Source organism: Saccopteryx leptura, chromosome 7 (genome assembly GCF_036850995.1).
Source record: "Saccopteryx leptura isolate mSacLep1 chromosome 7, mSacLep1_pri_phased_curated, whole genome shotgun sequence".
In the NCBI taxonomy this organism is placed as follows: domain Eukaryota; kingdom Metazoa; phylum Chordata; class Mammalia; order Chiroptera; family Emballonuridae; genus Saccopteryx; species Saccopteryx leptura.
The window spans coordinates 55,074,289-55,098,741 of record NC_089509.1 but is presented as its reverse complement, the minus strand read 5'-3'; the positions used below and the strand labels follow the sequence as shown (position 1 = coordinate 55,098,741).

The window sequence follows — 24,453 nt, the reverse complement described above, 5'->3', positions numbered from 1 at the left end:
ACCACCACAGGTCAGGCACAATGTATATATTTCATTCAAACAATTGTAAATTATAACTTGATAAAGGTGTGGTTAAATGGTCTTATTTGGTGTTGTTAATTCCATTGAGAGAGCATAAACATCTAAAATATATACTGAGTTTACTCATTACTTTTTTGTCCCCATGATCATCTTGAAGAAATCATGCTTTGAAGACCACAATGAAGTGTTGTATGTGTCAAGTGTTTTATTATAAAGAGCCAAACAAATGGGGCTCAGAGGAGTTCCAGGAGCCCAGGCCACACATGGCACAGCGTTGAGACACACTGCACACCAAGCAAAGGGGATCTTGTATGCTTTTTACTCTATCATTCTACCTCCTCTGCATTGAACTGAACTACAGAAATTGTATCCTTCCACATATCTTGCTTTAAAAACACAAAGCTACCCAAGGAAGCCTTAATTTAGACCTTTTTCTTCTTCTTTTCTTTTTTTGCCACAAAACACAGCCAATTATATCATCCTTATCTGTCTTTTCACAACTTACATTGATTTTCTACAGGTGGTAATAACCAAACAAAAGAGTTCGTCATCAGTGTACATGTGCAAGACTTCCCCTGGACTGACGCTCCAGCCTTAGACAGCCTGGGACTCATTCTACTGGTATGGAACTCTCTTCTTTGTCTGTCTTCACTTCCTTATGCAAACGTAGATGCCACTGTCTGCCAGCCAACAAATCAGTTTTCCAAGCTCTCCTCTCAGTAGGCATTTGGGTTTTCTCAATGCTGCCTGGATGTGTTCTGTGGCCCTGCCCATGTGGTATTTCTCCCCTGGTCCTTCTCATGTTTTGGGACATAACTTAAATCTCCCCTCCTCAGAGACTCTTTTCCCGACAATTTCTTTTCCTGTGGCTATGGCACCCTTTTAATACCTAAGATCTATCTTGAACATGTTGACATTTGATGTTGCTCTGTTTTATTTATTTTTTTCTTAATTGCTTTTTATGTAAAACTTTATCTTCTTTTTAAAAATTTAAACGTTCTCAAGGATATTTAAATGTAATCTGTACAAATTGGCAACCAGACTAACACATGATACAATGCCTTGCAAATCGAAGATGCTCAATAATTTGTTTTTGAATAAGTCAAGGAATGAAGTCATGGTGACTTCCTGTGTCTCTTCCATGGTGCCTGGAATGACCTTCAGTACAGTTTTAAAAACACTTATTGGCTAAATTCTATCTTCATGGTGTGGGGCCTTCCCTGAGGTATTTTTGGCTCTGATTTTGACACATGGTCCAAATTGATCTGCAGTGACCTCCACTCTACAGTAGTGGTCCTCAAACTTGAGCATGCTGGGTGCCACCCAATGACTTTCTGGTTTAGTAGGTCTAGGGTGGGCCCTGGAATTTACATTTCCAACAGGTAATGCTGATGCTGCTGGTCTAGTAATCACACTTTGAGGGCCACTGTCCTACGTTTATGGCACTGGTACTGTCTACTACTGCTTTCTGACTGTACTTCAGCAACCCTGCCTTCCTGGTGGTTCTTAAACGGACCCGGTGTGCCCCTTATCTGCAAAGCCATTGGTCCAGCAAACTTTTGTTTGCTGGGAGTTGTTTGAAAACTGTTGAAATTTAATTTGTTGTAATTGGTCTGTTTAGGTTTTCTGATTCTTTCAGATTCAGTTTTGGAATAATATTAAGTGTTTCTAGGAATTTATCCATTTCGCCTAGGTTGTTCAAATTTTTGGCATATAAAGCCTCATAATATTTTCTTACAATCCTTTGTTTTTTTGTGATGTCAATTGTTACTTCTCCACTTTAATTTCTAATTTATTTATTTCAGTCCTCTCTCCTTTTTTCTTTTTTTCTCTTTTTCTCTCTCTCTCTCTCTCTTTTTTTTTTTTTTTTTTTTTTTTTTTTTTTTTTTTTTTTTTTTTTTGTATTTTTCTGAAGCTGGAAACGGAGAGGCAGTCAGACAGACTCCTGCATGCGCCCGACCGGGATCCACCCGGCATGCCCACCAGGGGACAATGCTCTGCCCATCTGGGGCGTCGCTCCGTCACAACCAGAGCCACTCTAGCACCTGGGGCAGAGACCAAGGAACCATCCCCAGTGTCTGGGCAAACTTTGCTCCAATGGAGCCTCGGCTGTGGGAGGGGAAGAGAGAGACAGAGAGGAAGGAGAGGGGGAGGGGTGGAGAAGCAGATGGGCGCCTCTCCTGTGTGCCCTGGCTGGCAATCAAACCCGGAACTTCAGCAAGCCAGGCCGATACTCTACCACTGAACCAACCAGCCAGGGCCCTCTCTCCTTTTTTCTTAATGAGTCTGGTAAAAGGTTTGTCAATCTTACTTACCTTTCCAAAGAACCAGCTCCATGTTACATTAATCTTTAGTATTTTATTTTTCAGTCTCTATTTTATTTATTTCCACTCTGATCTACATTATTTCCTTCCTTCTACTTCCTCTGGGTTTTACTTGTTGTTCTTTCTCTAGTTCTTTTAGGTGCCGGGTTAGGTTGTTTATTTGAGCTTCTTCTTGCTTCTTAAGGTATGCCTGTAATGCTATGAACTTCCTTCTCAGGACTGTTTTCACTGTGTCACATAGATTTAGGGTTCTTGTATGCTCATTTTCATTTGCTTCAAATAAATTTTTGATTTCTTTCTTACTATTTTTTTGTTTTTGTTTGTTTGTTATTTTTTTCAGAGACAGAGTCAGAGAGAGGGATAGATAGGGACAGACAGACAGGAACGGAGAGAGATGAGAAGCACCAATCATTAGGTTTTCGTTGGGACACCTTAGTTGTTCATTGATTGCTTTCTCATATGTGCCTTGACCGGGGGCTACAGCAGACCTAGGGACCCCTTGCTCGAGCCAGCGACCTTGGGCTCAAGCTAGTGAGCTTTGCTTAAACCAGATGAGCCTGTGCGCAAGCTGGCGAGCTCGGGGTATCGAACCTGGGTCCTCCGCATCCCAGTTGGACGCTTTATCCACTGCGCCACTGCCTGGTCAGGCTGATTTCTTTCTTGATCTCATTGTTAACCCATTCATTATTTAATAACATGCTATTTAGCTTCCAAGTGTTTGAATGTTTTTCCGTTTTATTTTATTGTAGTTGATTTCTAATTTCATGCCATTATGGTCAGAGAAGATGCTTGATATGATTTCAATCTTCTTAAGTTTACTGAAACTTGTTTTGTGTCCTAACATATGGCCTGTCCTAGAAAATGTACCATGAGAACTTGAAAACAATGTATATTCTGCTGCTTTGGGGTGAAACATTCTGAAGACATCAATTAAATCCAGTTGATCTAGTGTGTCATTAAGGCCACTGTTTCTTTGTTGATTTTCTGTCTGGAGGATCTACCCTTTGATGTTAGTGGGGTATTAATATCCCCTATAATTACAGTATTGCTGTTGATCTTGCCCTTTATGTATATCAAAATCTGCTTTAGCCTGACCAGGCGGTGGCGCAGTGGATAGAGCATTGGACTGGGATGCGGAGGACACAGGTTCGAGACTCCGAGGTCACCAGCTTGAGCGTGGGCTCATCTGGCTTGAGGAAAAAGCTCACCAGCTTGGATCCAAGGTCGCTGGCTCCAGCAAGGGGTTACTTGGTCTGCTGAGGGCCCATGGTCAAGGCACATATGAGAAAGCAATCAATGAACAACTAAAGTGTCACAACAAAAAGCTGATGATTGATGCTTCTCATCTCTCTCCCTTCCTGTCTGTCTGTCCCTATCTATCCCTCTCTCTGTCCCTGTAAAAAAAAAAAAATCTGCTTTATATATTTAAGTGCTCCTATATTGGGTGCATAAATATTTATAATAGTTGTATTCTCTTGTTGGATTGTTTCCTTAATCATAATGTAGTGGCCTCCTTTGTCCCTTACTATATATAGCCTTTGTTTTAAAGGCTACTTTGGATCTGTGGTGGCGCAGTGGATCAAGCACTGACCTGGAACGCTGAGGTTGGCAGTTCAAAACCCTGGGCTTGCCTGGTCAAGGCACGTATGGGAGTTGATGCTTCCTGCTCCTCCCCCCCTTCTCTCTCTCTATCCTCTAAAATGAATAAATAAATAGAAATAAATAAAAATAAAAAGCTTTAAAAAAAATAAAGGCTACTTTGTCAGATATAAGTATTGTTACCCCACCTTTTTTTTCATTTCCATTTGCATGAAATATTTTTTTCATCCCTTCACTTTCAGTCTATGTGTATCTCTTCCTCTGAGGTGGGTCTCTTGTAGACAGCATATATATGGGTCTTGTTTTCTTATCCATGGAGCTACCCTATGGTTTTTGTTTTTTTAATTAGGGGGTGAGTTAGAGCAGAAAGTATTTTTTTGTTTTGTTTTATATTTTTGTATTTTTCTTAAGTGAAAAGCAGGGAGACAGAGAGACAGAATCCTGCATGCACCTGATTGGTATTCACTCAGCAAGCCCACTAGGGGGCGATACTCTGCCCATCAGGGACTGTTGTTCCATTTTAGCACCTGAGGTGAGGAGCCATTTTAGCACCTGAGGTGAGGCCATGGAGCCATCCTCAGTGCCCAGGCCATCTTGCTCCAGTGGAGCCTTGACTGCAGGAGGGGAAGAGAAAGAGAGAAGGGAGAGGGGAAGGGTAGAGAAGCAGATGGTCACTTCTCCTGTGTGTTCTAACTGGGAATTAAACCAAGAACATCTACACCCTGGGCCGATGCTCTACCACTGAGCCAATCGGCCAGGGCTTACTCTGTGTCTTTTGATTGGAGCATTTAATCCACTTACATTTAAGGTTATTATTGATATGTACTTATTTATTGTCATTTTATTCTTTAAACCTACTATCTTTTTTTCTTGATTTCTTTTTTCCTTTGCTCTTTTTATTGCAGGCCCTTTAACATTTCTTGCACTACTGGTTTGGTTGTAATGAATTCCTTGAGCCTTTTTTTTTTAAAATCTGGGGAACTATTTTTCCTCTTTCAATTTAAAATAATAGCTCTGCTAGATAGAGTAGTCTTGGTTGTAGGTTCTTATTTTGCATCACTTTGAATATTTCTTGCCAATCCATTCTGGCCTCAAGTGTTTTTGTTGAGAAATCAGATATCATCTTTTTTTTTTAATTTTTTTTATTTATTCATTTTTAGAGAGGAGAGAGAGACAGAGAGGGAGAGAGAGGAGAGAGAGACAGAGAGAGAGAAGGGGGGAGGAGCTGGAAGCATCAACTCCCATATGTGCCTTCACCAGGCAAGCCCAGGGTTTTGAACCGGTGACCTCAGCATTCCAGGTCGACACTTTATCCACTGCGCCACCACAGGTCAGGCCTCCACTGATTTTTTTTAAACAAGTTCTCTATCCCTTGTTTATTCTCTTCTCTTTCAGGTACACCTATGATGTGATGTTGTTTCTCTTCATGTTGTCACAGAGGTCTTTTAGAGGTCTTTTGCCTCAGACTCTTTGAGCTTCTTTTTGTTTTTCTGCTCTGCTTCTGTGCTTACATTTATCTTGTCCTCTAAATCAGTGGTCCCCAACCCCAAGGCCATGGACCAGTACTAGTCCGTGGGCCATTTGGTACCAGTCCACAGAGAAAGAATAAATAACTTACATTATTTCTGTTTTATTTATATTTAAGTCTGAACAATGTATTTTTATTTATTTATTTATTCATTAATTTATTTATTTTTATTAATTTTATTAGGGTGACATCAATAAATCAGGGTACATATGTTCAAAGAAAGCATGTCCAGGTTATCTTGTCAATCAATTATGTTGCATACCCATCACCCAAAGTCAGATTGTCCTCCGTCTCCTTCTATCTAGTTTTTTTTGTGCCCCTCCCCCTCCCCCTTTTCCTCTCCCTCCCCCACAACCACCAGACTCTTATCAATGTCTCTTAGTCTTGTTTTTATGTCCCACCTACGTATGGAATAATGCATTTCTTGGGTTTTTTCTGATTTACTTATTTCACTTCGTATAATGTTATCAAGATCCCACCATTTTGTTGTAAATGATCTGATGTCATCATTTCTTATGGCTGAATAGTATTCCACAGTGTATATGTGCCACATCTTCTTTATCCAGTCTTCTATTGAAGGGCTTTTTGGTTGTTTCCATGTATTGGCCACTGTGAACAATGCTGCAATGAACATGGGGCTGTATGTGTCTTTACATATCAATGTTTCTGAGTTTTGGGGGTATATACCCAGTAGAGGGATTGCTGGATCATAAGGCAGTTAGTTCTATTTTCAGTTTTTTGAGGAACCACCATACTTTCCTCCATAATGGTTGTACTACTTTACATTCCCACCAACAGTGAATGAGGGTTCCTTTTTCTCCACAGCCTCTCCAACATTTGCTATTACCTGTCTTGTTAATAATAGCTAATCTAACAGGTGTGAGGTGGTATCTCATTGCAGTTTTGATTTGCATTTCTCTAATAACTAATGGAGATGAGCATCTTTTCATATATCTGTTGGTCATTTGTATTTCTTCTTGGGAGAAGTGTCTATTCATGTCCTCTTCCCATTTTTTTATTGTATTGTTTGTTTTTTTGTTGTTGAGTTTTATGAGTTCTTTGTATATTTTGGATATTAGGCCCTTATCTGAGCTGTTGTTTGAAAATATCATTTCCCATCTAGTTGGTTGTCTGTTTATTTTGTTGTCAGTTTCTCTTGCTGAGCAAAAACGTTTTAGTCTGATGTAGTCCCATTCATTTATTTTTGCCTTCACTTCTCTTGCCTTTGGAGTCAAATTCATAAAATGCTCTTTAAAACCAAGGTCCATGAGTTTAGAACCTATATCTTCTTCTATGTACTTTATTGTTTCAGGTCTTATATTTAGGTTTTTGATCCATTTTGAATTAATTTTAGTACAAGGGGACAAACCGTAGTTGAGTTTCATTGTTTTGCATGTGGCTTTTCAGTTTCCCCAGCACCATTTGTTGAAGAGGCTTTCTTTTCTCCATTGTGTGTTGTTGGCCCCTTTATCAAAAATTATTTGATCATATATATGTGGTTTTCTTTCTGGACTTTATATTCTGTTCCATTGGTCTGAGTGTCTATTTTTCTGCCAATACCATGCTGTTTTGATTGTCGTGGCTCTATAATATAGTTTGAAGTCAGGTATTATAATGCCCCCAGCTTCGTTCTTTTTCTTTAAGATTGCTTTGGCTATTTGGGGGTTTTTTATAGTTCCATATAAATCTGAGTTTTTGTTCCATTTCTTTAAAAAATGTCATTGGAATTTTGATGGGAATTGCATTAAATTTGTATATTGCTTTGGGTATATGGCCATCTTGCTTATATTTATTCTTCCTATCCAAGAGCAAGGAATATTCTTCCATCTCATTGTATCTTTTTTGATTTCCCTTAACAATGGTTTGTAGTTTTCATTATATAAGTCCTTTACATTCTTTGTTATGTTTATTCCAAGGTATTTTATTTTTGTTCTCAAATGTTTCATTGTTGGCATATAGAAAGGCTATGGACTTTTGTATGTTAATTTTGTATCCTGTGACTTTACCGTATTGGCTTATTGTTTCTGGTAGTCTTTGGGGTTTTTGATGTATAGGATCATATCATCTGCAAACAGTGATACCTTTTCCGATATGAATGACTTTTATTTTTTTGTCTTGTCTGATTGCTCTGGCTAGAACCTCTAGCACCACATTAAATAAGAGTGGAGAGAGTGGACAACACTGTCTTGTTCCTGATTAAAAGGGGAAAGCCTTCAGTTTTGTGCCATTTAATATGATGTTAGCTGATGGTTTATCATATATGGTCTTTATCATGTTGAGATATTTTCCTTCTATACCCATTTTGTTGAGAGTCTTAAACATAAAGTTGTGTTGTATTTTATCGAATGCCTTTTCTGCATCTATTGATAAGATCATGTGGTTTTTGTTCTTTGTTTTGTTGATATGGTGTATTATGTTAACTGTTTTACGTATGTTGAACCATCCTTGAGATTCTGGGATGAATCCCACTTGATCATGATGTATTTTTTTAATATGTTGTTGTATTCAATTTGCTAGTATTTTGTTTAGTATTTTAGCATCTGTATTCATTAGAGATACTGGTCTGTAGTTTTCTTTTTTTGTGCTGTCCTTGCCTGGTTTTGGTATGAGGGTTATGTTGGTCTCATAAAATGTGTTTGGAAGTATTGCTTCTTCTTCAATTTTTTAGAAGACTTTAAGTAGAATAGGAACCAAGTCTTCTTTGAATGTTTGATAGAATTCGCTAGTAAAACCATCTGGGCCTGGACTTTTATTTTGGGGGAGGTTTTTAATACTTTTTTCTATTTCTTCCCTACTAATTGGTCTGTTTAGGCTTTCTGCTTCTTCTTGACTCAGTCTAGGAAGGTTGTATTGTTCTAGGAATTTATTTATTTCTTCTAGATTGTTGAATTTAGTGGCATAAAGTTTTTCATAGTATTCTACAATAATTCTTTGTATATCTATGATGTCCGTGGTGATTTCTCCTCTTTCATTTTGGATTCTGTTTATATGAGTCCTTTCTCTTTTTTCCTTGGTAAGTCTTGCCAAGGGTTTGTCAATTTTGTTTATCTTTTCAAAGAACCAGCTCCTTGTTTTATTAATTTTTTCTATAGTTTTTCTGTTCTCTATTTCATTTTTTTCTGCTCTGGTTTTTATTATGTCCTTTCTTTGGCTGGCTTTGGGTTGTCTTTGTTCTTCTTTTTCCAGTTCCTTAAGGTGTTGATGTTAAGTGGTTCACTTGAGATCTCTCTTGTTTGTTCATATAGGCCTAAAGTGATATGAACTTCCCTCTTATCACTGCTTTTGCTGCATCCCATAGATTCTGATATGTCGTATTGTCATTTTCATTTGTCTGTATATATCTCTTGATCTCTGCACTAATTTCTTCTTTGACCCATTCACTTTTTAAAAGTATGTTGTTTAGTTTCCACATTTTTGTGGGGGTTTTTTTCTCTTTTTTGCAGTTGAATTCTAGTTTCAAGGCTTTATGATCAGAAAATATGCTTGGTACCACTTTGATTTTTCTGAATTTGCTGAAGTTGTTTTTGTGGCCCAACATATGATCAGTTCTTGAGAATGATCCATGTACACTGGAGAAAAATGTATACTCTGTCACTTTGGGATGAAATGTCCTGTAGGTGTCTATCATATCCAGGTGCTCTACTGTTTTGTTTAAGGCCAATATATCTTTATTGATTCTCTGTTTGGATAACCGATCAGCAGTGTATTGAGGTCTCCAAGTATGATTGTATTTTTGTCAGTTTTAGTTTTAAGGTCAATAAGTAGCTGTCTTATATATTTTAGTGCTCCTTGGTTTGGTGCATATATATTAAGAATTGTTATGTCTTCTTGATTCAGCATCCACTTAATCATTATGAAATGACCGTTTTTGTCTTTGAGTACTTTTGCTGTCTTGTAGTCAACATTATCAGATATGAGTATTGCTATGCCTGCTTTTTTTATGTTATTTGCTTGGAGTATTGTTTTCCAGCCTTTCACTTTGAATTTGTTTTTATCCTTGTTGCTTACATGTGTTTCTTGTAGGCAGCATATAGTTGGATTTTCTTTTTTAATCCATTCTGCTACTCTGTGCCTTTTTATTGGTGAGTTTAATCCATTTACATTTAGTGTAATTATTGACACTTGTGAGTTCCCTATTGCCATTTTATACATTGCTTTCTGTTAGTTTTGTGTCTTGTTTGATCCTTCTCTTTCGTTTTTCTATCTTTTGTTTTTATTTGGTTGTATTCCATACATCTTTCTTCTGTTGCTATCTTTTTTAAATCATGTGCTTCTGTGGTGATTTTTTCAAGGGTGGTTACCATTAAGTAATGAAAAGGGTTTGTACCCTGTTCATTGTAGTGCACTATCTTGTGAGTACTTTTGCACTCCATCATCCTTTGCTACTGTTAATCTCCGTCCTCTCTCCCCTTTTTTTGGTTGTTGTTGTCACAGTTTAAATTTGGTTTTATTGTGTTCTTGGTGGAGCTTTTACTTGTCATTTTGTTTTGTTCTTTTTATCTGGTTGGAATACCCCCCTTTAGTAATTCCTGGAGTGGGGGTTTTCTGATGATAAATTCCCTCATCTTTTCTGTATCTGTGAATGTTTTTATTTCTCCTTCATATTTGAAGGATAGCTTTGATGAGTATAGTACTCATGGCTGAAAGTTCCTCTCTTTCAGGACTTTAAATATTGGGGTCCACTCTCTTCTACCTTGTAGAGTTTCTGTTGAGAAATCTGATGATAATCTAATGGGCCTTCCTTTATATGTTGTATTCTTCTTTTCCCTGGCTGCCTTGAGAAATTTTTCTTTGTTGTTGGTTTGTGCCAATTTCATTATGATGTGCCTTGGAGTAGGTTTGTTGGGGTTAAGAAAACTCGGAGTTCTGTTTGCTTTGTTGGGAGCCGATCTACGACTGCTGGCTGACAAGGTCACAGCAGGAGAAGACCCACAACTGCTGGCTGACAAGGTCACAGCAGAAGACCCACAACTGCTTGCTGACAAGGTCACAGCAGAAGAAGATCAAAAACTGCTGATTGACAAAGTCACAGCAGAGAAGACCAACGGCTGCTGGTTGAGAAAGTCACCGCAGTGAAGACCAATGGCTGCGGGTTGACAAAGTCACCACAAAGGAAAGGCACAATGACACTTCCCCTTTGACCTTTTGAATTAATCTGGCCTTATATCCCCCCTTTTTCTGGGTGCATGCTATTATTTATGGCACAGGGATAATAGTACCGTGCTTTCCCTGTAGATTCGTAGTAATTTCTCTGGAAATGAGACAGAGGGTGTGAGTTCCACAGAAAAGCCTGTAAGCCCCTTGAACTCAGCTCATAGATATAAGAGGCTGGCTATGATATCCCTCGTAAAGGGTTAAGTTTGTAGGAGAATTTCTTCTTATTAATCATGTTAGAAAGAATAGATTGTGACTTATGAATAGGTAGAAAACAGTAACTATACACAGAGCACCTTTCAGCCTTCACTTAATTCATCACTTTACCTCCCTAGCCTTTTCATGTAGTAGAGTAGAGGAACTTTCCTTTCTTCTTGCATACCTGACCTGCAGGTGGTGGAACACTCTGAGAAGAATAAAGTTAGAACTTAACTAGTGTATGAATATGGTAAATAAATAAAATTTGACTAGACAATAGAATCTTAGACAAGGTAGAGTTATTAATCAGTACTGACCTTTTGGAAGTTTGTACCAATATTGTTATTGCTGTTCAAGTTATTCTATAATTGTACTTTGAATGACTTACCACCTGATTTATAGTTTATAGAAATGAATTAACTGTTACCTAGGAAATGTAACCATAGTGAAACAAAAACAATGATTAATCAATGTATTCTGAATACCATGTGATTGTAACTTAGTGTGTGTGCATAAAAAGAAAGCTAGACCAGCATTTGGCAGAGATGCCTGGCAGTAAATGCTAACGAGAGAATAAAGAGAAAGAAAAGAATTCGGCTCTCTCACTCGATTCGCGCTGACACCGTCTCTTCCTGTGGGACCCCTGGATTCCCCCTGGGGCTGGACCCTGGCATTGCTTCTTGAATTTGAGGCTTTAGTTCTTTCCACAGGCTTGGGAAGTTCTCATCTATTATTTGTATGAATATGTTTTCCATTCCATTTTCTCTCTCTTCTCCCTCTATATACCTATTATTCTTATGTTATTATTTTTGATGGAGTCAGACAATTCCTGTAGGGCTTTCTCATTTTTTTTTAATTTTTGAGTCTCTTTCTTCTTCTGTTGTGCCTCAAGTTGCTTGTCTTCTATTTCACTAATCCTCCCTTATATCTGGCCTGTTCTATTAACTAAGCTTGTTACCTTGTTTTTCAGCTCGTGAATTGAGTTTTTCATCTCTGTTTGATTTGTTTTTATAGTTTCAATTTCCTTGGTAATATATTCTTTGTGTTCATTGAGTTGTTTTCTGAGCTCCCTAAATTGCCTTTCTGTTTTTCTTGTATATCTTTAAGTATTTTTAGGATTTCTATTTTAAATTCTCTGTCATTTAGCTCCAAGGTTTCCAATATATTAAATTTTTTCTCCATAGATTTTTCCTCATTTATCTGTGCTACCTATCTGTCTTTTATATCCATGATATTCAATTTCCTTTTCCTTAATGGCATCTGAGGGTGGTTTTTTTGATAGTATTAATGAGAATTAATAAAGAATAAAAAGTTAAAAAATAAAAATAAAAAAGAATAAAAAATTATTATCCCCCCCTCTTTTTTTTCTCTCCTCTCCTCTCCCCTCCTTCTTGAGAAAATCTTGTGGTGAACTGTGAATTATATTGTGCTAAATAGAACAAAAACTACCTATAATGGAGGGCCTGAGTTGGGGATAAGTGATAAAGGGGCAAAAAATGGGGTATGGACCCACAAAATGCAAAAAAGGAAAAAATTTGGGTCAAGAATAAAATGATTTGCTTTTAGGTGATGGTTGACTAAGATATGATGAGAGGTATAAGAGGGAAACAGGAAAAAGGGGAAAAAATTTAAAAATTACTATTGTATTTTGTGGAGCAAGAACTAGATAAAATGGAGAGTCAGGGTTGGGAGCACTGCTAGTGAGTTAAAAAAGTGAAGTAAAAAAAACCCAAAGTGCCACAAAGAAAAATTTGAGTCCCAGATAAAATAATTTGTTCATGATTGAGGATTGAATGAGAGTAAAAGTAAAGGAGAAAAGAAGAAACTAATATAGAGGGAGAAATAAAAAAGAAAGAGGAAAACACAAAAAGAAGAAAAAAGAATAAAGAGAGGGAGAGAGTTAAGGGTTTTGGAGTGCAACCTTCATAGAGAGAAAGGAAGAAGAAAGAAAAGATAATGGGAGATGTAACACTTATGGGTAGTGTAGTTCAAGGAAAGAAGAGAGTAAGACCAGCAGAGAAATGACCAAATTGGAAGAGGAAGAAAATAATCAAGACAAGAAGATAAGAGAAACAAAGGAACAAATATAATAAAATGGGATAGGTTATAAAGTCTGTGGATTAATCTTGATTTTGAGAGGTTATCTTCTTCCTTTTTCTTTTCTCTTTTTCTATCTGGTTGGTGACTCTGTACCCCAGGTTCTGCCCCTGTGGCATGCTTAGGTAGAGGTTTGCAGTTGATAAGTCTCTATGACGATGTCATATATTGGGCTTCAGTCTCATTGGCAGTCGAGGCTCATTAGCATTTGCAGGCTCCGCCGATGAGAGAGTCTGTGTTCCTAGAGCCTCTCTCCTAGTCTTTCCTTCCTGATTAGTAGCCTGATGATCCAGCTATGGGGTTGCTGCTGCCTCTGCCTGGAGAGTAAGAGGCTCAAAGAGCTGGCAAATCCCCACTCTATTCCCACTCAGCACAGGGCTCTGGGTAAGGCTCAGTCAGTCAGAGCTGCTAGCATAATCAGGCGGGGCTTCCACCCACTCAAAGACCTCTGGCTCTGCCACTCTGTCTGGGAACATGGGCACCCACTTCCAGGGGAATCTCTCGCCCACTATATGCGCTCACCAACCAGGATATCCAGACAGCAGCCTCTCAATCCCGGTGAGGCACCCCGCCCGCACAGAAAAGTTCAAGCGTAGGGAATTTCGCTCCTACTCACTCCCTGTGCGCTGCTTTTCGGGGCACAGGGGCAACCTCAAGACTCCAGTTTTGGCCCACAAAAAGGCCTCTGACTCTGCCCCTCTGTCCGGTAACACGGGCGCCCACTCCCAGGGCTCTAGGAGGAATCTCTCTTCTACTATCTGCACGCGCTGACCAGGAGATCGGGGCAGATGGCTGCCCCAAGTGACTTTCTTTGTCTGGGTTTGGCACTAGCGTTAGCTTGTGTTGACTGGGTTGCCACAAGCACAGTTTTTCCTTGGCTTGGATGTCTGTGCCACAGCCTGGTTCGGACGTTTGTGCCACAGTCTGGTTTTATTCACACCCTATGCCTGCCTTAGTTCCTATACTCTCAGTTCCCAGTGAAAGCAGCCCTTATTTAGGTTAGTGAGGAAGGCAGAGTGTTTCTTCCTCATTTCCTTTGGGGTTGATTATATATTTAGTCATTTTTTTGCTCAATCATACCTTTGCGGTTAGTATGGAACTTCTGGAGGCTCCAAGGATAGATTTTTCTGTCTCTGGTTGAAGATCTTGTTGAATTTTTGGGGAGATTTATCGGTATCACTCCTTACAGCGCCATTTCTCTGACGTCACTCCAAAATAGCTGACCATCATTTTAAATGGAACCTATCTTCCCGGGTTTTAGAGAGCTGGAGTCGGTGTCCTAACAGGAGATGGGTGGGGACTTGTGACTCCGGTCCCTGCCAGCTCTAGGTAGTCAAGGTGGGCCGAGAGCCTGGGGTTCTGTCGATGTTTTATTTTTAAAGAATGGTCAGATTTTCTGTTACATCCGTCTAAGACTCACTCTTGATGCTTATCTCGTAAGTTTGACAATTATATTTAAAAATACCAGTTTTTATGCCAGTCGCATAATTTTATTTTGTGCATTTATCCGTTCCACCCTAAAGACCAGTCCGTGAAATTATTTTCTGACATTAAAATGGTCTGTGGCCCAAAAAAGATTGGGGACCACTGCTCTAAATTGCTGATTTGATCCTCTGCTTCGTTCAGCCTGCTGTTGATTCCTTTTAGTGCAGTCTTCATTTCTGACTAGTTCTTTTTTTATTTCAATGTTCTTTTTGATGTTTGCTATCTCCTTAAGTTCTCATTGTAATCATCCATTGTTGCTCTAAGATCCTTGTGCATCCTAATAACCATTATTATTATTGTTGTTGTTAATTATTTATTTATTTAGTGAGAGGATGGGGAGACAGAGACAGACTCCTGCATGTACCTTGACTGGAATCCACCCAGAAAGCCCACTAAGAAGCCATATTTTTCCCATCTGGGGCCTTTGCTCTATTGCAACTGGAGTAATTTTTTTAGCACCTGAGACAGAGGCCATAGAGCCATCCTCAGTGCCCAAAGCCAACTAGCTCCAATTGAGCCATTTTTGCAGGAGGGGAGGTGAAGATGTAGGGAGAGAGAGAGAGAAAGAGAGAAACAAGAAGGGGGTGGAGAAGCAGATGGGCACTTCTCCTATGTGCCCTGACCTGGAATTGAACCCAGGACATCCACACACTAGGCCAACGTTTTTTACAGGCCAGGGCCCTAATAAACATTATTTTAAACTCTGCATCTGGTAGTTCAGTTACTTCTATTTTATTCAGTTCTTTTTTGAGAGATTTCTCTTGTTGATTCATTTAAGTTGCATTTCTTTGCCCATTTTTTTTTTTTTTTGTCTGTGTATTAGGTAATGCTGCTCTGAACATTTATTGTGGTGTCTTTATGAGGAAAATGAGCTCATTGGTACTGACCTCCAGGCCTTCTGAGTTCCTTGCTCTAGGAATACTTCTTGAGGGTAATATTTACCCTCTTGTTGTATGTGAGTATTGAATGCAGTCGGTCCTTTTGTGGGTGCAGTTATCCCTTCAGGCTGGCTGGTTCTGAGTGTCAACCTTGATCATGTGTATTAGATGCTGTGCAGTGTCTGTCCTGTTGGGCATACTTATTTTCCACAATGTCTGGTGCCGGGTGGAGTTCTCCTTTGGGCATGCTGTTTGTGTAGTTAGCTGAGTCTAGCATTGGTGTAGTCTGTCTGCCACTATTAGTTGTGTTGGTTCTAGGTCCTCTTGGGTTGGTAGTAGCAGTTGTTTGTAACCTGCTAAGGGCTACCTGTCTGGAGCTACTGCTCTGTTTGCTGTTGGTGTCTGTGTTTTCTGTGCCTGGGTAGTGTGGGAGGTGCCAACGTGTTATAAAAATTGGCTTCCACCTGCTTAGAGATGACAGCAGCTCTATAAAAACCCCAAGCTCCATAAGATTTGCCTCCACTTTTCAGCTATTTCACCTTCTCCTGCAGCTGCATGGTCTTTCCACAGAGTCTTCTGTGTGGACAAGTCCTGCTGGGGGTGAGGATGATGGAGACGCAAAGACCCGACTCAGGGGACCAGGTTCAGTGATGCAGATCTACTTTATTCAGGAAGTAAACTAGCTTATATACATGGGTTCAGCCTATAGGGTGTATACCGTGTCCTTCATAGCCAATGGCTGAAAAGATCAGGGAGCTGCGTGGTTGGCACTAAGTCACTTCCTTATAGCGGGCAAGCTTCCTTCCTGGGTATGCCCAGGAGGCTTCTGGGAGCTGGAGTATTCTCACAGCATTGCAGTAGCTACAGCTGCTAGAAATGTGCTCTGCACTCCACCCACCTCTCCCCCTTCTCTTTTAATTAAGGCCAATTGGACTTGTTGAATGACAGCTTGCTGTTGTTGTAGCCTCTGAATGCTACGTATTATGCAACGGAACCCTAGTAGAACTAAAACAACTATAATATCTATTATACTATTTGCTAATATATTAGCTGGATTAAACAATGAGGCAAGCTTCTGTAATGTTTGACTAGTTAGGAAATAGAATGGGGGTCTTAAACAGGGGATTCCTCCTAGGTGTCAGGATGTCATTTTCCTCCCATTGTGTTACAGAGACCTTCTAGGTGCCATTAAACATAGTCCATTTTGATTGTAAAAAATGGACATAGGTCCATGCATGCCCCCTTCCTACAAAGGTCCCAGTGTCTAAACATGAAACAAATGGCTTGCTGCAGGCTGCATACTGCATATGGTTGCAAGGCACATTACACAAATTACAACAACATGACAAATCATACAATTTCAACAATTACAAAAGTACATTTCACCAGTCTCTGAGCACTTTGCCAAAAGCACAAAATATTCTCAGCCTTCTTTCTAGCCATGGGGAAAGCTTCCCAGAGCAGGGGAAGGGCCTCCAGCAAAGTTGCCCCCCACCCCCATCAGGGTATTTCACATTGTCCAAAATCCGTAAGTCCATCCAACAAAGGAGCCAGTGCTCACTCAGGTCGTAGTCCAGGAAATCAGTCCATGCACATGAGGCCTCAGCCACCCCCCTCATTCCTGCCATCCTGGCAGGTCTTATACTGTCCCAAAGAGGAGCACATGGCAATGGCAGTCAGCATTTCCATCTCTGCTCTGGAGAGCATGATGGGGTCTACCACTATGTCCCAAAATGTCAGTGAATCCAGCAGCAGCTTAGCAGGAACTCCCTGCCATTCCAGCAGCCATTCGGTGATGCAAGCCTGGCTTCCGTTCATCCTCCCACTGCAGCTGCTGCGGTTTACTTTCTGGAGTCTGCGAATCGCAACTCCGGCTCAATTCTCCTCATCCTCCGAAGATGAACTGAAAACACCAGCTTGCGCTGCTGGGCTTGAGCCCCGGGCTGCCGCCGCCTGTGTCTGAGAGTCAGCGGTTACTATAGCACACATAAGCAAGAACAGAGCACCAGGGCCTGGGGGCCCATCAGGGGCAATTCTCTGGGCCAGCCCCGCCAAAGCCTCCACATCCCCCCAGGTGATGGGGCGCACACACTGGCTGCGAGTTCTTCTGGAGTGCTGAGGACCTCTTCCCCTCAGGCGTAGTTGGTGTGGAGAAGGCCAGGGCTGTGGCTTTGGATGGGTGAAGACTGAATCACTTAGTGGTGCCCAAGAAACCCTGTCAAGCAGGTTGGGGGGTTCCTGGGATCCAAATTAGCTGAAAAACACAAGCATAACCTCTCCCTTGCATTAGAAGAGGGTGTGATCCCTGCCACTGTGCCTTGGCTGGGTCCTTCCAGTGTCATTTCAGAGAGAGAGGTGGGGGAGAGAGAGAGATACAGAGAAATAGACAAGACAGACAGAAAGAAAAAAGACACATGGGGGCATATAGGCTGGCCCATGGGTCTACAGCGGTAACACATGTTGGAGTTAAAGCTGGGGTAGAAAATGGCGTCTGAGAGGCTGGGGTGGGGCATTGAGCCCTGGCAGGGAATGCGGAAGTAGCGACTTCTGCTTTTTCCAGCGGTGGAGCTGATGGCGCAGTTAGCAATTTGGTTGGTTTTGTTTCTGCATGCTCAGCCACAATTTTGTCAAACTCGGAGGCTAAACTACTTTCCTCCTCAGTGGAGGGGACGAATAGGGAGGCAGAGGCTCCTCTGAAAGAGGAGTAGCCTGTAGGACCTTAGGGACCAGCAGAGGGTCTCCAGCAGGAGCACTGGTCAGGCAGGCGTGTATTGCCAATAAGGCAGGAGTGAGGCTGAGAGGGAAGGCCCGTCCCTCATGTACTTCGGCCGAACAAACACGTCAGAGAGCTCAGGCCCAAGTATCCGGGTCCCAGAGCGGCGCGTCCTCAATCCAGGGATTGAGACCAGAGAGGATCTCCCAGTAAGTACAGAGATCCTTTTCACTAACTTCAACTTGTCTACTCTGCAATAGGGTGGGCAGGGCTCGAGCCTGCAGGGTTCAAGAGTGGAGGAGAAGATTTCCCATTGCAGAGGGTCACTCAACCATTGGATGCTGGTTAGGTCCCTGCCCCACGTTGGGCTCCAGTTGTGGACAAGTCTTGCCGGGGGTGAGGACAATGGAGATGCAAAGACTCGACTCTGGGGACCAGCTTCAGTGACACAGGTCCACTTTATTCAGGAAGTAAGCTAGCTTATATACATGGGTTCAGCCTATAGGGTGTTACAGCATGTCCTTCACAGCCAATGGCTGAAAAGATCAGGGAGCTGTGTGGTTGGCACTAAGTCACTTCCTTATTGCGGGCGAGCTTCCTTCCTGGGTATGCCCAGGAGGGTTCTGGGAGCTGGAGTATTCTCACAGCATTGCATCAGCCACAGCTGCTAGGAATACGCTCTGCGCTCCACCCACACTTCTGTAGAAAGACTAGTGTAGGCTCAAACTCCACCTCATTCTACCAATCTCTCTACATGTTGCAAGCTTGGTGGGTTAAGGCAGCTGAGGTTGGGAATACCATGTTAGTGGGACCCCCTACTTTAGGGGTCTCTTGCTCAGGAGCTCAGTATGGGAAAAGTGGCCCCTACCCTGGAGCCTAATCCTTCAGACACTGCTGGGTCCTCCAATTCCATTCCTCTCTAGTGAGGTGAGCAGCAGGATCAGATTGGGTGGGACTGACAGTCCCCTCTGCAGAAGTTTGTCCATCTGGGGAGCCCCCGGTCTCAGGGAGGAAGACAAAGCCCTGAGGCCCACTGTGCACCCCAGAAGGTGGCTAAGCCTCTTGACTAGAACAAACTATAAGTTCCAGGGTATCCACACCTTGAATGTCCATGTTCCAAGCCTCTCTCCCCGCTGTGGATCGAACCCAGTGGGGCAGGATTTCCAGAACCCAGACCAGTTGACTGTGAAACCCCACCCTGTCCAATGTGCATGAGCTGCTGTATGAGAGTTGACCACAGAAAGCAGAACTTGCCACAGCTGGGCCCAGTGTCCGATAAGCCCTCCTTTAGGACACACTGCCAACAAGAGTTGTTAGGTCTTAAACTGATGATCTCCATAGATGGCCATAGGATGTGTTGGCCCCGGGCCTCCCTAGAGGGAACTTGATGCAGACCGTTGGAGGACACTGTCTGTGACTGACTCTCAACAACCTTTTTAGAGCCACAGGCAATCCAGAGTTTGTGGCGGCCTCTCCTGGGCCCAGGTGCACATGGAAATACCAAGCTGCAAACCTAGGCTGGCTTTTACCCACACTGGGCCTGGGGGAATGTCAACAAAAGGCCAAGGTTCCTTGAGATCTGCCTCCTGTAGCTTCTTTTGTCTGCTGACTGCTTGTTGGGCTCAGCCACTGAAATAAAACCTCTGGCCCTGGCCGGTTGGCTCAGTGGTAGAGCGTCAGCCTGGCATGCAGGAGTCCCGGGTCCAATTCCCGGCCAGGGCATACAGGAGAAGCGCCCATCTGCTTCTCCACCCCTCCCCCTCTCCTTCCTCTCTGTCTCTCTCTTCCCCTCCCGCAGCCAAGGCTCCATTGGAGCAAAGTTGGCCCGGGCGCTGAGGATGGCTCCATGGCCTCTGCCTCAGGCACTAGAATGGCTCTGGTTGCAACAGAGCAACGCCCTAGATGGGCAGAGCATCACCCCCTGGTGGGCATGCCAGATGGATCCCAGTCAGGCACATGCAGGAGTCTGTCTGACTGCCTCCCTGTTTCCAACTTCAGAAAAATACAAAAAAAAAGTAAAAACCTCTGGTAGCATCTAGAGCCTGCAGCAATTCATGGATCAGGAAGGGTGGTGGATGTGGCTTGGCTGCAGGTGTCAGTTTGTCCAGACTTTTTTCACAGGCCTCAGTAGGGTATGGCCCCCAAGAGCCTGAAGGGTGGGCCTCTGAGACTCAGAGGTGTGGTCTATCTGCTGTTGGGCAGTTTCTACTGAATCTCCCATAAGGTGGATGCACCAGTCATCATCTCAGGAGAGTGTGGGGGGAAAGCTCTGGCCTCAACGCCAGAAAACTGAGTCCCTGACACACCCCCTGCTTCCTGGCTAACTTCTCAGAGCAGCCCAGTCTCCATAGGGTGGGGCAGGAGAGATTCCCGAGGGTGGGGAAGTTGCTTTCCCCCAGGCTGATGCCACACAGAGGGTACTGCTCCACCCAAGAAAGATGGCGACTGCAGTATTGGAGAATGGCTCAGTACAGGGGTTCCAGTGGCCATCCCCCTCAGTGTCTCTCCCTGGGCAAGTTCATACTCTCATGACACAACTCTAGTCCTTAGCTCTCCCGCGCCAGAGCCCCAGGTAAGTGGCTGTGAGCAAGATTTTCTACGTGAGCCCTTTAAGACAAAGCCTGTGTCTCCAAGAGCTCAGTATCTTTCTCGCAGACAGAAGCCTCACCTCTTTTCACTTTCAAATGCTATGTGGGTACCTCTTTTAGGCTCTGGGGCTCTAGGCTGGGATGTTGGGCCTGGGGCTGAGGATCCTCCCCTCTCAGGGTGAACTTCCCTGCAGTAAGAGTCCCTCCGGACCTCCAGCCGCCATTCACTCCGGGAGCAGGGCAGCCCTTTCCGCATCTCTGTCCTTCCTACCAGTCCCAGTGTGGCTTCTTCTGTGATCCTTGGTTAGACTCTTCTTCATTTAGTCCAAAGCTGGTTTTTCAAAAGAGTTGTTCTTAAATTAAGTTGTAATCCATTTTGGTTCTGGTAGGTGGCATTTGGAATATTTGCCTACTCCGTGGCCATCTTGGAATCCCTCAAAAAGTAGTTGTTTTAACTGGAAGACAGGAGGAACCATAACCTTACCTGTTTTCAGAACATAAATCATAAAAAAAAAATTGCCTGCTGCTGAAACAAATACGGAACAATTGACTTAATATTCTGTATGCCCTGGCCCATCAGGGGCCAGACTGAAGGAGAGAAGGAAGACACCATTAACTCTCCAAGAGGCTCAAGATAAGTTGCTGCTTTGTTCTCAACTTTTTTTTTTGTCTACAAGATAATGTGGTTGGAGTCAAAATACAACAGGTCCTTGAATAACATCATTTCATCTAATATCATTTCATTGCAAACTTGATGAGGAAAAAAAAAAAAGATTCTCAGCCAGGGCCCCTGTCTGTGTGGAGTTTGCACATTCTCTCATGTCTGCATTTTTTCTGGGGACTCTGGTTTCTTCCACGTCCCATAGATGTGCATATGAGGTGAATGGGTATGTCTGCATTGTCCCAGTCTGAGTGTGTATGTGTGGGTGAGCACCTGTGATGAAACGGTGTCCTGTCCAGGGTGGGTTTCTCCCTTGTACCCTGAACTGCTGGAATAGGCTCTGGCCACCCGTGGCATTGAACTGGAGATAAGCAGGTTGAAAAACAATGTTCTTGCTTGTTTTTATTAATCTTTCTTAAATGTATGTGTAGCTCACATTTATTTCAATGTTCAATATCAGAAGTGTTTTGGGTCTTTATTTAGAAGTTTTATGATGTTTTTATGACCAGAAATATGTACTAGGAACTTAACTCTTGTTTATATCAATTATATCAATTCGTTATACATTGGTTTACTTAAAGTCACAGTTTTCAGGAACATCTAGGATGTTAAGTGAGAACTTACTGCATCTACAATGTTTCCAGTTCTAAAACTCGATGCTTTTATCTTCCTTTAGGTCTACATGCCACACAAAGGGCAGTCTCGGGACACTAGGACCAGGGAGCTGCTCCCTCTTGTCCTGAGGTGACAGTTTTCTCTTAGCATTTTCACCCTTCAGCTGTTGTCACCAACTATGCCACAACAGAGGTAGCAAAATTCTGTGAGAGTTTTTTTCCCAATCAAAGCTACAACCCCACAGCTGAGCAGCCTTTCTTTTTTCCTGTGTTCTTTTTTCTGGTCTTAATTGGGGTCACACTGAATATTATTACATTTGTGTCACCTCACACGTCATCCCATTTCAGGACTTCTCAAACCAGCTTAGATGGAGGAACACCTAGAAATCTTTCTTTGCTTTGCTGACCTTGATGTCTTAAGATTTTAAAATATAAATATAATAATAATATAAAGAATTTACAGCAAAATCATAAACCATCTGATATCTAGATTCCAGTTAGAGACAAACAGCATCCAGCAGATGCTGAATTAAAAAGAAAAAATTTTAACGGAGAAAATTTGTTCTTATTGTTTAATTTGATCTTATTTTCTGCAAACTGAGAAACCCTGGCCCACTGACTGCATTTCAGAGCATGGGTGGAAGAATGTCAGCATACAGTGGTTAGAAGTGTAGGCTCTGAATCTATAAGTTATAAGACTTTGGATGGATTATTTAACCTCTCCATGCTTTAGTTTCTCCAATAAAGGTGATAGCACCTAACTTCTAAGGCTACTGAGAAGCCCAAACAGGGTAGTACAAATAAAAATTTTCAACTGAGCCAGGCTCCCAAGAAGGATTTGACCAATGTTGGCTGTTATTCATTATGGAAGGCCACAGTGAGGCATGCTTAGGCAAGGGTTAGCTCAGGCAGGTAAAGAGATTAAAAATAAGAGCATCCTAACAAAATGGAAGGATTGACAAAAAGGAGGAGGAACAGATATAAGCAACACAAAGCCATTGGAGAAGTTGTAGGTGTTTATTTAACTTACATTTCTGCTAATTTGAACTTTTAGAAAAATTGTTAATCTCTTCTTACAAGGGCTTCATCTGGTAAGTAGAACTTGAGTCACTGACTGTTCAGGCTAGGGTGCAAGGGTCATCAGAGCAAAAGGCTGTTTCTGTTTTTTTTTAAGGTTATCCATCTCCAGGAAGCTCTGGGGATCGGCAGCCGAAGGATTTTCCAAGAATAATCCTTCAAATTGAGAAGGAAAGTTTAAAGGCTTCTTTGTTTTTGTTTTATCTTGTTGTGTTTTTAAGTAAAGTTTCAAAAATAAGGGTGTAAGGCCAGTAGCCGCCATCGTGGCCATTCACATGCAGGTTCTAATTGGATTCAGACGGTAAAGAAACAATGGAGCCAAGAACTGGTGGGCCATCATCTTTAATCCAAGCTTGCACCCGGCCCAGTGTGTGTTTAATCCAAGTAAAAACACACACTGGGCTCCAAAACCTACTCATTCAGTGCTCACAAAGCTACTGACTTATCCGAGTCTCCTAGAATCAAAAGTTTCTAGCTCACCAGACTTATTCACCTCTGTTCCCCATCTCCTTCCTTCTCTCTGCACAAACTGGCTTCTTGCTCAACACTCCACCATCATGGCTGCTTCTCCTGGCCTCCTCCAAGTGGCCTTTCTCTGCTCTCCTCTCTAATGCTAATCTCAGGAACCGAGAGAGCAAGCTCCTGGTCTGCCCCACTTTATCTTTTTTTTTTTCCTTGTATTTTTCCTAAGTTGGAAACGGGGAGGCAGTCAGACAGACTCCAGCATGCGCCCGACCGGGATCCACCCGGCATGCCCACCAGGGGGCGATGCTCTGCCCATGTGGGGCATTGCTCTGTTGTGGCCAGAGCCATTCTAGCGCCTGAGGCAGAGGCCACAGAGCCATCCTCAGCGTCCGGGCAAACTTTGCTCCAATGGAGCCCTGGCTGCAGGAGGGGAAGAGAGAGACAGAGAGGAAGGAGAGGGGGAGGGGTAGAGAAGCAGATGGTTGCTTCTCCTGTGTGCCCTGGCCGGGAATCGAACCTGGGACTCCTGCATGCCAGGCCAACGCTCTACCACTGAGCCAACCGGCCAGGGCCCCCACTTTAGAGTGTAGAAACCAAAAACCTTTAATCCAATATACAAATAAGGAAGTGTCTGATACAAAGTCACTTATCTGAGGCATAATTGTATTCCTCATGAGAGTGCACCACCCTACATCAAAAAGGGTGGGAAAGGCTTAATCCTAAAACCAAGCCCCAGGCTTCAAGGATCCTGCCTGTCCACAGTCCACCCCAAACACACATTAATATCACCTGGGTGATGGGCTTCCATGTGGGCAGTGCCATCTTTAACAAAGTGAGCATAATATATTTTATCTGCCCAACAAAGGGCTATAAAAAGAAGGGTTGCCCATTCTCAGAACCACAGTGCTCTTGCCCGAGCCCCCCTTGCCTGTGACTCCCCTCTCTTTCCAGGGCAAATCACTTTCCAAAGCCTGTTGACCCCTCCGAGCTTTTCCCCAGCACACTGTGTCTGGGGTTGTTACTTTGAGCACGTTCAACCTTTTCTCAGATG

The 24,453-nt window shown here is 42.5% G+C and overlaps 1 protein-coding gene across 2 annotated transcripts in view; it reads left to right on the top strand.

The window, feature by feature from the left end:
• The first annotated feature begins 560 nt into the window (after positions 1-560).
• ABCB11 (ATP binding cassette subfamily B member 11) overlaps positions 561-24,453 on the top strand; it is a 134,075-nt gene continuing 110,182 nt past the window's right edge. The window contains exon 1 of one of the 2 annotated variants that reach the window (XM_066345347.1): positions 561-642. The gene's annotated coding sequence lies outside the window, so the exon portion shown is untranslated. The remainder of the gene's footprint in view (positions 643-24,453) is intronic. The other variant, XM_066345350.1, reaches the window with a different exon arrangement.